The sequence below is a fragment of the Herpailurus yagouaroundi genome, unplaced genomic scaffold (genome assembly GCF_014898765.1).
Source record: "Herpailurus yagouaroundi ecotype Mexico unplaced genomic scaffold, PumYag 29, whole genome shotgun sequence".
NCBI lineage: Eukaryota > Metazoa > Chordata > Mammalia > Carnivora > Felidae > Herpailurus > Herpailurus yagouaroundi.
Genome location: NW_024412377.1, coordinates 10,671,739 through 10,684,199, shown reverse-complemented (window position 1 = coordinate 10,684,199; position 12,461 = coordinate 10,671,739). Strand labels below are relative to the sequence as shown.

The window sequence follows — 12,461 nt, the reverse complement described above, 5'->3', positions numbered from 1 at the left end:
GTCAGTATAGAGCCTGATGTGGGGCTCAAACCCATGGACCATGAGGTCATGAGCTGAAACCAAGAGTCAGATGCTTCACCGACTGAGCCATCCAGGTGCCCCTAACATGACTGTTTTTTTTTTTTTTCAATATATGAAATTTATTATCAAATTGGTTTCCATACAACACCCAGTGCTCATCCCAACAGGTGCCCTCCTCAATGCCCATCACCCACCCTCCCCTCCCTCCCACCTCCCATCAACATGACTGTTTTTTAAAAGTAATCTCTACACCCAGTGTGGGGCTCGAATTCACTACCCCAAGATTGGAAGTCGCCTGCCTAACCGACTGAGCTAGCCAAGTGCACCAACACGATTTTTAACAGCTGTGTAGAATTCCATTGTACAGCTCAATAGCAAATTATTTTTATGAGTTTCTTATTGTGAAGCTATGAAGGATTGTTAATAAGTATTCCTAACAAAATTATAAAGAAATGAGTTCATTTATTGTGTATATATGGTCACCACATATCCCCCTGCTTCTCCTCCCATCCTGCACCCTGCATGCAGCACAAACACACCCTCCACTCCCTGGCTTTTCTACCTGCCTTGGGCGTCCAGTGACCCAGCTCATTACACAGCCTCCATTTCTGCCCTGGCTCTATTTGAGAAATGCTTCTTATTCCAGGAGAGGCTGTAATTCAGAATACCTTGTTTAACCAGCAAACACACAAACTCCTCCCAATTAAGGTAAAATAGAACCAAAGACCTCATCAAACACTCTAGAATAAAAAATACCTCCCTCTCAAGAATAGGAAGCTCAGACGAGCCGTAGTAAAATACACATGGCAAATGGACAAGGAAAACATTCTCTATGATTTAATAAGGCAATTTTCAACTTTTAAAATTTAGAGATTTCTTAAATTCTCAGGTTATCACAAGTAAATTTCATTTTGTCAAAAGAGCAAATTCTTATCAACCAGAGTAAGAGCAGGGCCAAGCCTGGAGGGACTGTTTAGGTAAGGAAGTCAAGAAATGGTTCAAGCCCGCCACCTAGTGGCTGTTCAGGACGTGGCTTCCTTGAATTTGGCCTTTTGGAGATTTGATTTCCATGGGGCAGGTTTCTGTCGTTCACCACTGTGTTCATTTTCCTCCAGGCCAAAGTCGTCCTTATTTGAGGAGTCCCACTGAAGCCTCTGATTAAATTGTCTCATGTTTGGTAGATAACGCTGCATTAAACTTAGTATATTTGCTAAGAGGATCTTACTTTCGTCTCTTGTGTGAGAAATAGATTGGTGGTTTGTTACAAGAGTAACACTGGGAGGGAGTCAATTGTTTTATGTCTTGTGTTCATTACTATGGTATCTACTCTTACATCTTCAGTTACCAAAAAGAAAACTAGCCAGGAATTTTTTTTTCTTCTTATCATCTCTACCATATTCAGCTTCTGAGTTTACCATAGACCTCATTTCAAATAAGAACATCTTGCAATGAGTTCCCTGAAGAGCGGAGCCTGAAGGCATGGGTTTGTGTTGCCAGTTTATTAGGATTTCAGTGCTAGGCACGCACCCCGATGTTTATAGCAGTGTTATCGACAACAGCCAGAGTGTGGAAATAGCCCAAATATCCATCGACAGATGAATGGATAAAGAACATGTGGTTTGTATATACAATGGAATACTACTCAGCAGTCAAAAAGAATAAAATCTTGCCATTTGCAACAACATGGATGGAACTAGAGTGAATTATGCTAAGCAAAATTAGAGAAAGAGAAATACCATATGACTTCACTCATATGTGGAATTTAAAATACAAAACAGATGAACATCAGGGAAGGGAAGCAAAATTAATATAAAAATAGGGAGGGGGACAAACCATAAGAGACTACTAAATATAGAGAACAAACTGAGGGTTGTCGGAGGGGTATTGGGTGAGGGGATGGGCTAAACGGGCAAGGGGCATTAAGGAGGACACCTGTTGGGATGAGCACTGGGTGTTATATGTAGGGGACGAATCACTGGATTCTACTCCCAGAATCATTATTGCACTATATGCTAAGTGACTCAGATGTAAATTAAAAAAAAAAAAGTGCAGTGCTAGGGAAGCAAGAACGAGGGAAAAGCAGAGTGAGGTGGGGGAGGAGGGAGGGTCAGTATGAGGGTGTATCTTGTCTCTGGCCGCTTCTGGAAGCCGTCTGCTGGGACTGTGGGTCACGAGGCTGCAAGAGCCTAGGGCAGTCCAGTGGAGGGAAAGACGTGAGAATTCATTCACCTCGTGCTTCCCTTTCCCACTGGTAACATTTGCTTCATTGGCTTTAATTCCCCCGCTCTTCTGGTTGTGATCATGGCTGGTCTGGAGGCCAGAGGCATGTACCCCGGGCACCAAACAAGAGATGTCGCAGGGGTGGATGAGCCTCAACAGCTGGGGCAGACCAAGTGGCCCAGGGCCCCAGGAGCCGGTGAGGCTGGGGCCTGAGAGGTGGTGCACGAAAGCCTGGGGCTCCACGACCTTCTTAGTGTGCTGACCCCGGATTCTGCTCACAGGAACATGTTGAAGAGCTGAATACAGACTGGTCACGGATTTTTATGTTTTCCAGTAAATGCTTCCTGCAGGATTCTTGCAGGATTCTTTTGGTCGCAAGAAACCTATGCCAACCAAAGCAGGAAAAGCGAACAGGCCAGGGTCGTGCCAGGGAATCCCCACGTGCCTGGCGATGGTGCTGGACCCCAGGGGGCGCCGAGTCAGGACTGGCAGGTGACCTGACTGGATGTTGCACACGCGAGTGCTTCACTCTTGTTCGTCTCTTTCTGAAGACTGGCTTTGTTGGCGTCCACAGCCTGCCCGTAGGCAGAAGAGGCCCGCCCGTGGTTCTGAGCTCCCACATTTACAGCCGCCCAGGAGACACATTCTCTGTCAGCTCTAACTCCAAATTCCAGGGAGGAAATCTCTCTAGCTGGTCAGGTGTTCTCCTCTGATCCAACGGGCCCCATGGTGGGGTAGAGAAGCCAGGCCATTTCTTTCTTTTGCTTTTTCTTTTCTTTCTTTCTTTCTTTCTTTCTTTTTTTTTTTAATATTTAAGTTTGTTTATTCATCTTGAGAGAAAGCATGAGCTTGAGCCAGGGATGGGTAGAGAGAGGGGGAGAGAAACAATCCCAAGCAGGCTCTATGTTGTCAGCGCGGAGCCTGATGTGGGGCTCGAACTCACCAACCCGCGAGACCAGGACCTGAGTCGAAATCCCAAGTCGGACACTTAACCGACTGTGCCACCCAGGCGCCCCCCAGGCCGTTTCTGAAATAACTCCCCGTGGCCCAGAGGCAGTGGAGGGGAGGTGACTGGGGCCGGAGGTATTTACTGTGACTGGTGCATGATTTTCTGTCTCTGGCCTGCTGGGCTGCTCAGAATGGACACACGTACTCCCTCCAACATTTGTTCCGTAATGAGTGCATTGTCCCCGCCCCAGGAGGCAACCTGAAGCTGTGTCCAGCTTTTGCAGCTAGTGGTGATGTCTTCAGGTCTCGTGGTGATGGTGCTCGCTCTGGTGTCGCCATGATCCAGGCGAGGAGTGTCTCTAGAGCTGGGGACGAAGTGCTAAATTATTAGTCATCCTCAGCATGGAATGGTGGTGGGAACAGGCCCGCTGAAACTCAAAACATGCCCATTCGAAAAATACTGGAAGGAGTAGAAGGCTTCATAAACCCACCATGGTCTGGCCCCTGGTTCATGGCCCTTCCAGAGAGCAGCACCACCTCTCTGATCATTCTTCTTCAGTCACATCTCTTCTTTAACCCCCTCTCTCGTCTATGTCATCCACTTTTTTTTTAATGTTTATTTTTGAGAGACAGAGAGAGAGAGAGAGAGCATGAGCGAGTGGAGGAGGGGCGGAGAGAGAGGGAGACACAGCATCTGAAGCAGGCTCCAGGCTCTGAGCTGTCAGCCCAGAGCCTGACACGGGGCTGGAACTCAGGAGCTGTGAGATCATGACCTGAGCTGAAGACAGATACTTAACCGAGCCCCCCAGGTGCCCCCTCCATCGTCCACTTTTCAGTGCCCTTGTGATTCCACTCAGCTCACTTGTGTGGTCCAGGATACTCTCCCCATGTTAAGGTCAGCTGATTAGCAACCTGAATTCCATCTGCACGGAGTTTCCCATTGCTGTGTATGCTAACACACTCACAGGTCTAGGGGTTAAGAGGTGACATCTCTCGGGGCTGGTATTCTGCCTGCTACAACAGGTATCTTCTACACTTGGGTCTGACATCTGTCCGAGGGACTGAGCAAGAGGCAGGCAGGGAGCATTTCCGGTGCTGAACCCTGCGTACAGCTTCAGCTTGATCGCCTTGTAGGTTTCACGTCCTAGGACTCTCCTTGCTTCCAATCGGAGCAGGAGGCGACACCAGCCAGAGTTTGGTCATGCCTCCGTCCGTGTTCCCCAGGAGGCCTGGGGCTCCTGATCCATTCCCATTGCACAGAGCTTCTCTAAGTACCACCAGCGATCCCAGAGTGGGGGCGGGGCTCAACTTGTTCCAGGGGGCCCTTGAGATCAGAACCATGTGCATACTAATAGGCCATCTCATTGTGGAGCTGTTTCCCAGTGGCTTCCTGGCATGGGGCAGTGTTGCTGTTCCAGTGGCTGGTGGAATGTGTGCTGGTGTTTTCTTGTGTTTTCAACATGTCTCAGTTTTATCTATATTTTTAAAGTTTTATTTATTTATTTTGTGAGAGTGAGAGTGTGCAAGCAAGTTGGGGAGGGGTAGAAAGAGAGAGAGAGGGAGGGAGGATCCCAAGCAAACTCTGTGCTGTCAGCGGGGAGCCCGATGTGGGGCTCGATCTCGTGACTTGTGAGATCATGACCTGAGCAGACATCAAGAGTCCGATGCTTAAAAGACTGAGCCACCCGGGTGCCCCTCAGTTTAAATTTTGAATGAAGTAAATATAGGTAGATACACGCACACAGATACATAACCCACATGCACACAGGCTTTGGGTCCTTGATAATTTTTAAGAGTGTAAGGGGTTCTTGAGACATACAAGTTTGGGAACCACTGCCCTAGCCATTTAACAATGTCAGCCTTCAAGTTTGGATGGGGACAGGCATTTGGGGTGTCACCTGGGGGGCTGCACCTGCTCATAAGCTCAGTTGAAGAGGAATAAACTATGGAAAGTGTCCTTGCTTTTTTGGAGTGGGAGGGGCCTGGGTCTGTCCGGTCAGCCCTGAATGGCACTGGTGCTGGGCAGTTGCATCAGCATTAACTGGGAGTCAGGAAAGGTACAAAATCCTGGGTCCTTTGTAAAGTGGTGCTGATTCACGGCTTTGCAGTAGGCTTGAGAATCTGTATTTATTTGAAGCGTCTGAGATAATTCAAGTGCCTGCCAGGTTTAGGAATGATCGCTTAACCTGCCAGATGTGCCCTTTTTAGAAAATCAGGAGATAGAGGTTGTTAACATAGACACCCAAATTCTGAGCAGGTTGGGGTGGGACAAGGGGAGAGGGAAGGTAGTGGGGGCCAATTTGGGAGTGAGAGACTGACACATAATTGCCCGCATTCCCTCATTTACTTGGAGGAGTTGAGAGATCCAGACGCTATCAGACTGATGAAGATGAAAATATTTACCTGTGGTTACTGACCAGGGTGGTCGGCAACTGGCTTTCTGTCTGCAGTCAACCAGCTCTCCCCGCCTGCTGGGGAAGGGAAGCGTCCCTGTGGGAGCTGCCCCTTCCAGTGGGGATGGCAGCAGCCTCATGGAGGACAGCAAGGAGGATGGGGGGAGAGAGAGAGAGAGAGAGAGGGAGAGAGAGAGAGAGAGAGAGAGAGAGAGAGAGAGGGACCTAGCGTGATCTACTTCTGTCCTATTTCCAAATCAGAAAACCCACATATGTCACTCCTCCCCACAGGCAAAAATGAATGAGGGAGGGGGAGAGCCAGGAGTGGGAATCTACCTGAAGTCCCTCCCCATGGAGGAATGAGGTGTGGGGAGTAACTAACATTCATCAATCTCCTCTACAAATGTTTATATGATCGACCCTGAGCCAGGCATGGTGTTGGGGGCCAGGATGCAACGAAAGCAATCCTGGCTCCAAAGAGCTCATGAGTTTTCTTCAGAAGTGTGTTTCCTAGACCACGGATGTCCAAATCATCTGGAATTTCACTTTAATGTGTGTTTATTGAGCACCTATTATGAGCACAGTGCTATTGTAGGCATTGGGATTCAGCAGTGAAAACCAAGTCCCTTCCCTCCTTAGCTTCCATTCTAATGGGGATAGTATGTGCTATGTCAGCTGCTGATGAGCACCGTAGACAAAAACCAGCGAAGCAAGGGGGCTGGAAAACTCTATGGAGATGGGGTGGTGGGCTTGTTAGTTTATATAAAGTAATCAGGAGTTGCCTCACTTGAAGGGGCAATTGAGCAGGGTCCTGAAGGACTTGAGAGAAGTGTGTGGATATCTGGCAAACAGGGCTCCAGGGAACAGGAACATCATATGCAAAGGTCCTGTGGCCTGAGTGATTGTCATGCTCATGGAACAGCTGAGGGAGGTTGTATGCCTGGAGGGTGGTGGACAAAGAGGCAAAGGGGTAGAGGGTGGAGTAAGAGAGATATGGAGAGACCATGGGGGCCCTGGTAGGGTAAACATGTTTCGCCATGTTAAGGGGATGGTTGTGGTTTGTGTGGGAAAGTAGAATGACTTGGTAGCTATTGTTGTAATTTGGGGAGTGGGGAGGTAATGGTGACTTGGGCAGGAGTGCTAGTGTTGGTTGAGGTAAGAAATGGTCAGATTCTGGAGGTGTCTTGCAGCAGAGCTGATAGGGTTCGATGACAGATGAGAAGTGAGAGGACGTATGAGAAACCACAGTCAGGGAGGACTCCACGGGTTTCTGCCTTAGCACCTGGAAGGATGAAGCCGCCCTGAGATGGGGAGGATGCTGGGAGGGGCATGTCTGGGAGGGTAGAGGGACATGACTTGTGAAGTGCTGAGTTTGACACTAGTTGGACATCTGCACGGAGAGTATGTGTGTCCAAAGTTAGAGATCGGAGGAGCGGTCAAATTTGGTGAGAGGGATTTGGAGGTTCAGTGAGATCATCCAGTTAGTGAAAAAGGATCGAAGCCTGGGTTCTGAGACAACTTGACCTTCAGAGGCCTGGGAGCTGAGAGGAGGAGCCAGTGAGTCAGAGCAGAATCAAGCGCAGGTGTCCCGGGTCACGTGAACAACGTGTTTCAAGAAACGATTTGCTTTGTCAAATACAGCTGAAAGTTAAGATGCAGACTGAAGTTCCCGCTGGATGTAGCCACACGGAGGCCCCAGTGCCTTTGATGAGCTGTTTCAGGAGTTGAGAAGCCAAAAGCCGGATGGCGTGTGTTCAGGAGAGAATCACGAATGCCATGGGAGAGAACAAGGAGGAACCATTCTTTAGAGGTGTTTGGATGAGAGGAGAGGTAGGGGGTTGGGGAATATGGGATCAAGTTCATTCACTCCACACATATTTGTTGAGTACCTACCATTGTCCCAGGAGTCTGAATTACTCGAAGAATCCTCCCGGTGGTGCAGCTTCGTTCTAGTCAAGGGAGGCCTGGAACAAGCACATTTCATTTACCTGTGGCAAGAATGCTAATGCTGTGGATAAAAGGGAGGGAGAGGAGTCAGGAGCTTCAAGTTTGCCTGGCGGGGGAGGGGAGTTGGGATTTCAACAGCAGTGATTGAGTTAGCCTGATGGTGACGTGATATTTGAGGCAGGAACCTGCAGGAGGAGTAGGCGGTGGCCAAGGGGACACGTGGGGAAGGACCACTGTAGCAAAGGGGACGGTGGCTGCAACAGCCCCAGGTCGGAGTGTGGCTGGAGGGGCGTGAGCTAATGAGGAGATGGGTCCTAGAGGTAGAGGGGGGCTGGGAGGTTTGTGTAAATGGGGTGGGGGTCTTGGAGACCTTTGTGAAGGTTTTGGCTTTTACTCTTAGTGACACGGGGAACCACTGGGCAACAGAGGGGGTTGGCTGGGTCAGTACGGGTGTTGGTGGTGGGAACCGGGTGGCAGTAGTTGTATTTAGGGCTCTCCAGAGACACAGAACCAATAGGCTGGCCATATTATCTATCTATATATCAAGAGAGATTTGTTTTAAGGAATTGGCTCACAGAATTGTAGAGCCTCATGCATTTGGTATTTCAGGGTAGGCCAGAAGACTGGAGGACTCCTCCTCCCCAGGGAGGAGTTGATGCTCAGCTCAGGTCTGAAGGCAGTCTGGAGGGGCCATTCCCTCTTCCTTGGGGTATCTCCAACTTTTTTCTTTGAGGCCTACAACTGATTGAATGAGGCCCACCCCCATTATGGCGGGTAATCTGCTCTACTCAAAATCTACTGTTTCATTGTTAATCTCATCTAAGAAATACCTTCACAGCAACACCTAGACGAGTGTTTGGCCAAATATCTGGGTTCTGTGCCTAGCCAAGTGGACATATTAAATTCACTATCACCACAGTGTGAGAAGGTGTTGGCTTCTGGTGCCACGGCATCTACCTCTCTAGGTTTTTATAACCTGGCTGGGAGGCAGGTGCTGTCCCAGACTAAAAACCATGGCGTGTCTGTGCATGAATGTACACGATACCCTCCTCTCAGGAGGATGGTGCTTGGCCTCATGAACTGATATCACAGCTGCACCAGCTGTTCCCCTCAGTTCTCTCAGAATCCCCAAGGAGCTCATGTGCGGCCCCGTCCTCAGGCCTGAGCCGCAGTTTAGGGCCTGAATCTTATTTGGGAGATTTGTCCTTCTCATCTTGTCTCCTTGGCTCTCTTCTGAGATGCTGTGCAACCTTCTGTGGGCCTTCCTTCTCCATTGGCCAAAACAAAGGAAAGAGAAGAAAACCCCCTAAAATCCTTATGTAATTCAACTCCTAGGAATCACCCTCCCCGAGGACCTCTTATTTCAGACGTCCCGTTGTGTCCTTATGTGTCTGACTCCCATTTGGCTTGGGCTGGGGCCCAGGATATTTGTGTGAGAGACCCATGACCATTCCCTCCAGCCTCAGAGGAGACCGGGGAGCTGCCAGTCCGGTGGTGAACCAGAGAGGCATGATGGGGAGGGATTTAGCCAGAGCTAGGAAAGAGGAGGGTGGAAGAGGAGCTGTGGATGTCTGCGTGTGAGAAATCTGCAACAGCACTGGGGTGCAGGAGAGTGGGGCAGCAGAAGGAAGGGGCCTTTGAGAAACGTCGCTCTGGGTTATGAGTCAACCCCCCTTTCATATTCTTGGAGATATGCAGGCAACAATTAGATTCTTTCTATTGGAGTGTGGTTGACATAAATGTCACGTTAGTTTCAGGTGTACAATAATTAGAATTTTTTGAAACCGCTTTTGGCTCCTGGGTGCTGATACTTTGTATGTAGGGCTCCACGGGGAGACTGAGCCACCTAGCTGTTTAAGTAGGGTGACAAGTGTCTGCTTGATCACGCGTGGTAGAAAAAGCAAGAAGGTTTTGCAGTCAGACACATCCTGACATTCCAGCTAGGTGGCCTACAGTGAGATGCTTCTCAAAGCTGTAGTTTTCACCCGTTAGGTGGGGTGAGTCAGGCCACCCTGCGAGGTTGTTATGGGGATGCAGTGACCTGAGGCGTGCAGTGTGGCACACGGGACTTACCCAGAAGTGGTTACTAAGCCTTCCCTCAGTCTTCTCATTTTCCTGCCTTGCCCATCATCTACATGGACCTGACTCCGTGTTCTGCTTCTGCTAATGGAGAACGGAGGTCTTCTAAAGACCGCTGACTCTTGGCGTGGCATTTGCTGCTGAGGGGATCGGCGGGGGGAGTGGGGGGGTGGGGGCTACAGACGTGCCAGTTACAGGAACAGAGATGGAAGAACGGCATGCTTCTCACGCCCTTCCAGGCGTTCCCAGCGAAGTCGGGAACCGGGGAGGTGTAGAAGGCAAGCCTGGACTGGAAGACCATTCCCTGAACGAGGAGAGGCTGAGAAGTTACAGCTCCCCGTATGTGCTGGACATGTTTATCCTTTATCTTTTTTTTAACGTTTATTTAATTTTTTTTTTTTTTTTTTGAGAGAGAGACAGAGCGTGAGCAGGGGAGGGGCAGAGAGAGAGGGAGACACAGAATCCGAAGCAGGCTCCAGGCTCCGAGCTGTCGGCACAGAGCCCGACGCGAGGCTCGAACCCATGAACTGTGAGATCATGACCTGAGCTGAAGTCGGACGCTTAACCGACTGAGCCACCCAGGCGCCCCTCTCCTTTATCTTAATTAATGACTCGTAGAGTTGCTGTTAATGGGCCATGCTATCAAGAATGCTCATGTGAGTGACACTTCATAAACAGGTATTTCCAAAATGCCAATGCCTCCCTCCTCAGCAACAGAATTGCTTGGAGATTAGCTCCACCTGGTGGAGGAGCCTAAAAAGAATGAAACCGACATATTGTTAGAGGTTAAGGAATCGAGGCAAAATAAATATGAAGTTTGATATTATTTTTTTTCAGGAAATACCTTGAAGTTACATATAATCAGACCATGCATTTTGTGTGAAGCTATTTTAAATATATATTTTTAAAGTTTATTCTTTTTTTTTTAGTGATCTCTACATCTAATGTGGGGCTCAACCTTGTGACCCTGAGATCCAGAGTCACATGCTTTTCCAACTGAGCCAGCCAGACATGCTTTAGAAGCACTTTTATAAGTGATGAGGTCACTTCGTCAGGTGATACTGACTCTGTAGTTGTTTCTTAAAAGACGAAACGAGACACCTCCAGATGCCTTAGCCTTTATTTCTTTTTGGAAAATGCTGTTTCTTGGTTTGTCTCTCTCTCTCTTTTTCCCTTTATTCATTTGTTTTGTTTCTTAAATTCCACATACAAATGAGATCTTATGGTTATTTGTCTTTCTCTGAATGACTTATTTCTCTTAGCACTATACTTTCTGGCTCTATCCATGTTGTTGCAAGTGGCAACGTTTCATTCTTTTTTATGACAATAATATTCCATTATATGTATATATACTATATCTTCATCCATTCATCTGTTGATGGACACTTGGGGTGCTTCCATAGTTTAGTTATTGTAAATAATGCTGCAATAAACACAGAGGTGCATGTGTCCCTTTGAATTAGCGGTTTTGTATTTTTTTGGTAAAAACCTAGTAGTGCCATAGGGTAGTTCTGTTTTTAACGTTTCGAGGAATCTCCATATTCTCTTTTCCACAGCGGCTGCACCAGTTTGCATTCCCCCTAACAGTGCATGAGGATTCCTTTTCTCCACATCCTCGCCAATGCCTGTTTTTTGCGTTTTTGATTTTAGCTGTTCTGACAAGTGTGAGGTGATATCTCATTGCAGTTTCGATTTGCATTTCTCTGATGATGAGTGATGTTGAGCATCTTTTCAGGTGAATGATGAGTGATGTTGAGCATCATCTGTCAGCCGTCTGTATGTCTTCTTTGTCTGTTCTTTTGTCTGTTCATGTCTTCTGCCCATTTTTTAATTGGAATACTTGGATTTTTGGTATTGAGTTGTATCAGTTTTTTATATAGTTTGGATATTAACCCTTTATTGGATATGTCATTTGCAAATATTTTGTCCCATTCCATAGGTTACTTTGTAATTTTGTTGATTTTTTCCTTTGCTGTACAGAAACTTTTTATTTTAATGCAACACCAATAATTTATTTTTGCTTTTATTTCCCTTTCCTCAGGAAACATATCTAGAAAAATGTTGCTGTGGCCAATGTCAGAGAAATTATTGCCTGTGCTCTCTACAGGGGTTTTTATGGTTTTAGGTCTCACATTTAGGTCTTTAATCCACTTTGAATTTATTTTTGTGTATGGTTTAAGAAAGTGGTCCAGGTTCATTCTTTTGCGTGTAGTTGTCCAGTTTTCCCAACACCGTTTATTGAAGACTGCCTTTTCCCCGTTGTATGTTCTTGGCTTCTTTATTGAAGATTATTGACCACATGATTATGGGTTTATTTCTGCATTTTCTGTTCTATTCTATTGATCTACATGTCTATTTTTATGCCAGAACCATATTGTTTTAACAACGACCACTTTGTAATATAACTTGAAATCTGAATTGTGATGCTTCCACTTTTTGTTTTTCAGGATTGCTTTAGCTATTTGAGGTCTTTTGTGGTTCCATACAGATTTTAGGATTGTTTGTACTAGTTCTGTGCAAAATGCTGTTTTGGTTTTTTGGTAGGGATTGCATTAAATGTGTAGATTACTTTGGGTAATATGAACATTTTAACAGTATTTGTTCTTCCAGTCTATGAGTATAGAATGTCTTTCCCTTTCTTTACATTGTTTTGAATTTCTTTTATCAGTATTTTATAGTTTTCAGAGTACACGTCTTCTATCTCTTTGGTTAAGTTTATTCCTAGATATTTTGTTTTGGTGCAATAGTGAACAGGGTTGTTTTCTTTAATAAACTAATTTATTTTTTTATTTTTTAGAGAGAGTGTGTGTGTGTGTGTGAGCGGGGTGGGGGGCAGAAGGAGAGAGAGAGAGA

The 12,461-nt window shown here is 46.9% G+C and overlaps 1 protein-coding gene and 1 pseudogene across 1 annotated transcript in view; both read left to right on the top strand.

The window, feature by feature from the left end:
- The window catches only part of DNAH5 (dynein axonemal heavy chain 5), a 291,695-nt gene that overhangs the window by 12,601 nt on the left and 266,633 nt on the right, over positions 1-12,461 (top strand). The window lies entirely within an intron of this gene.
- Positions 2,323-12,461, top strand: part of LOC121016820 (60S ribosomal protein L35a-like) — a 41,227-nt pseudogene continuing 31,088 nt past the window's right edge.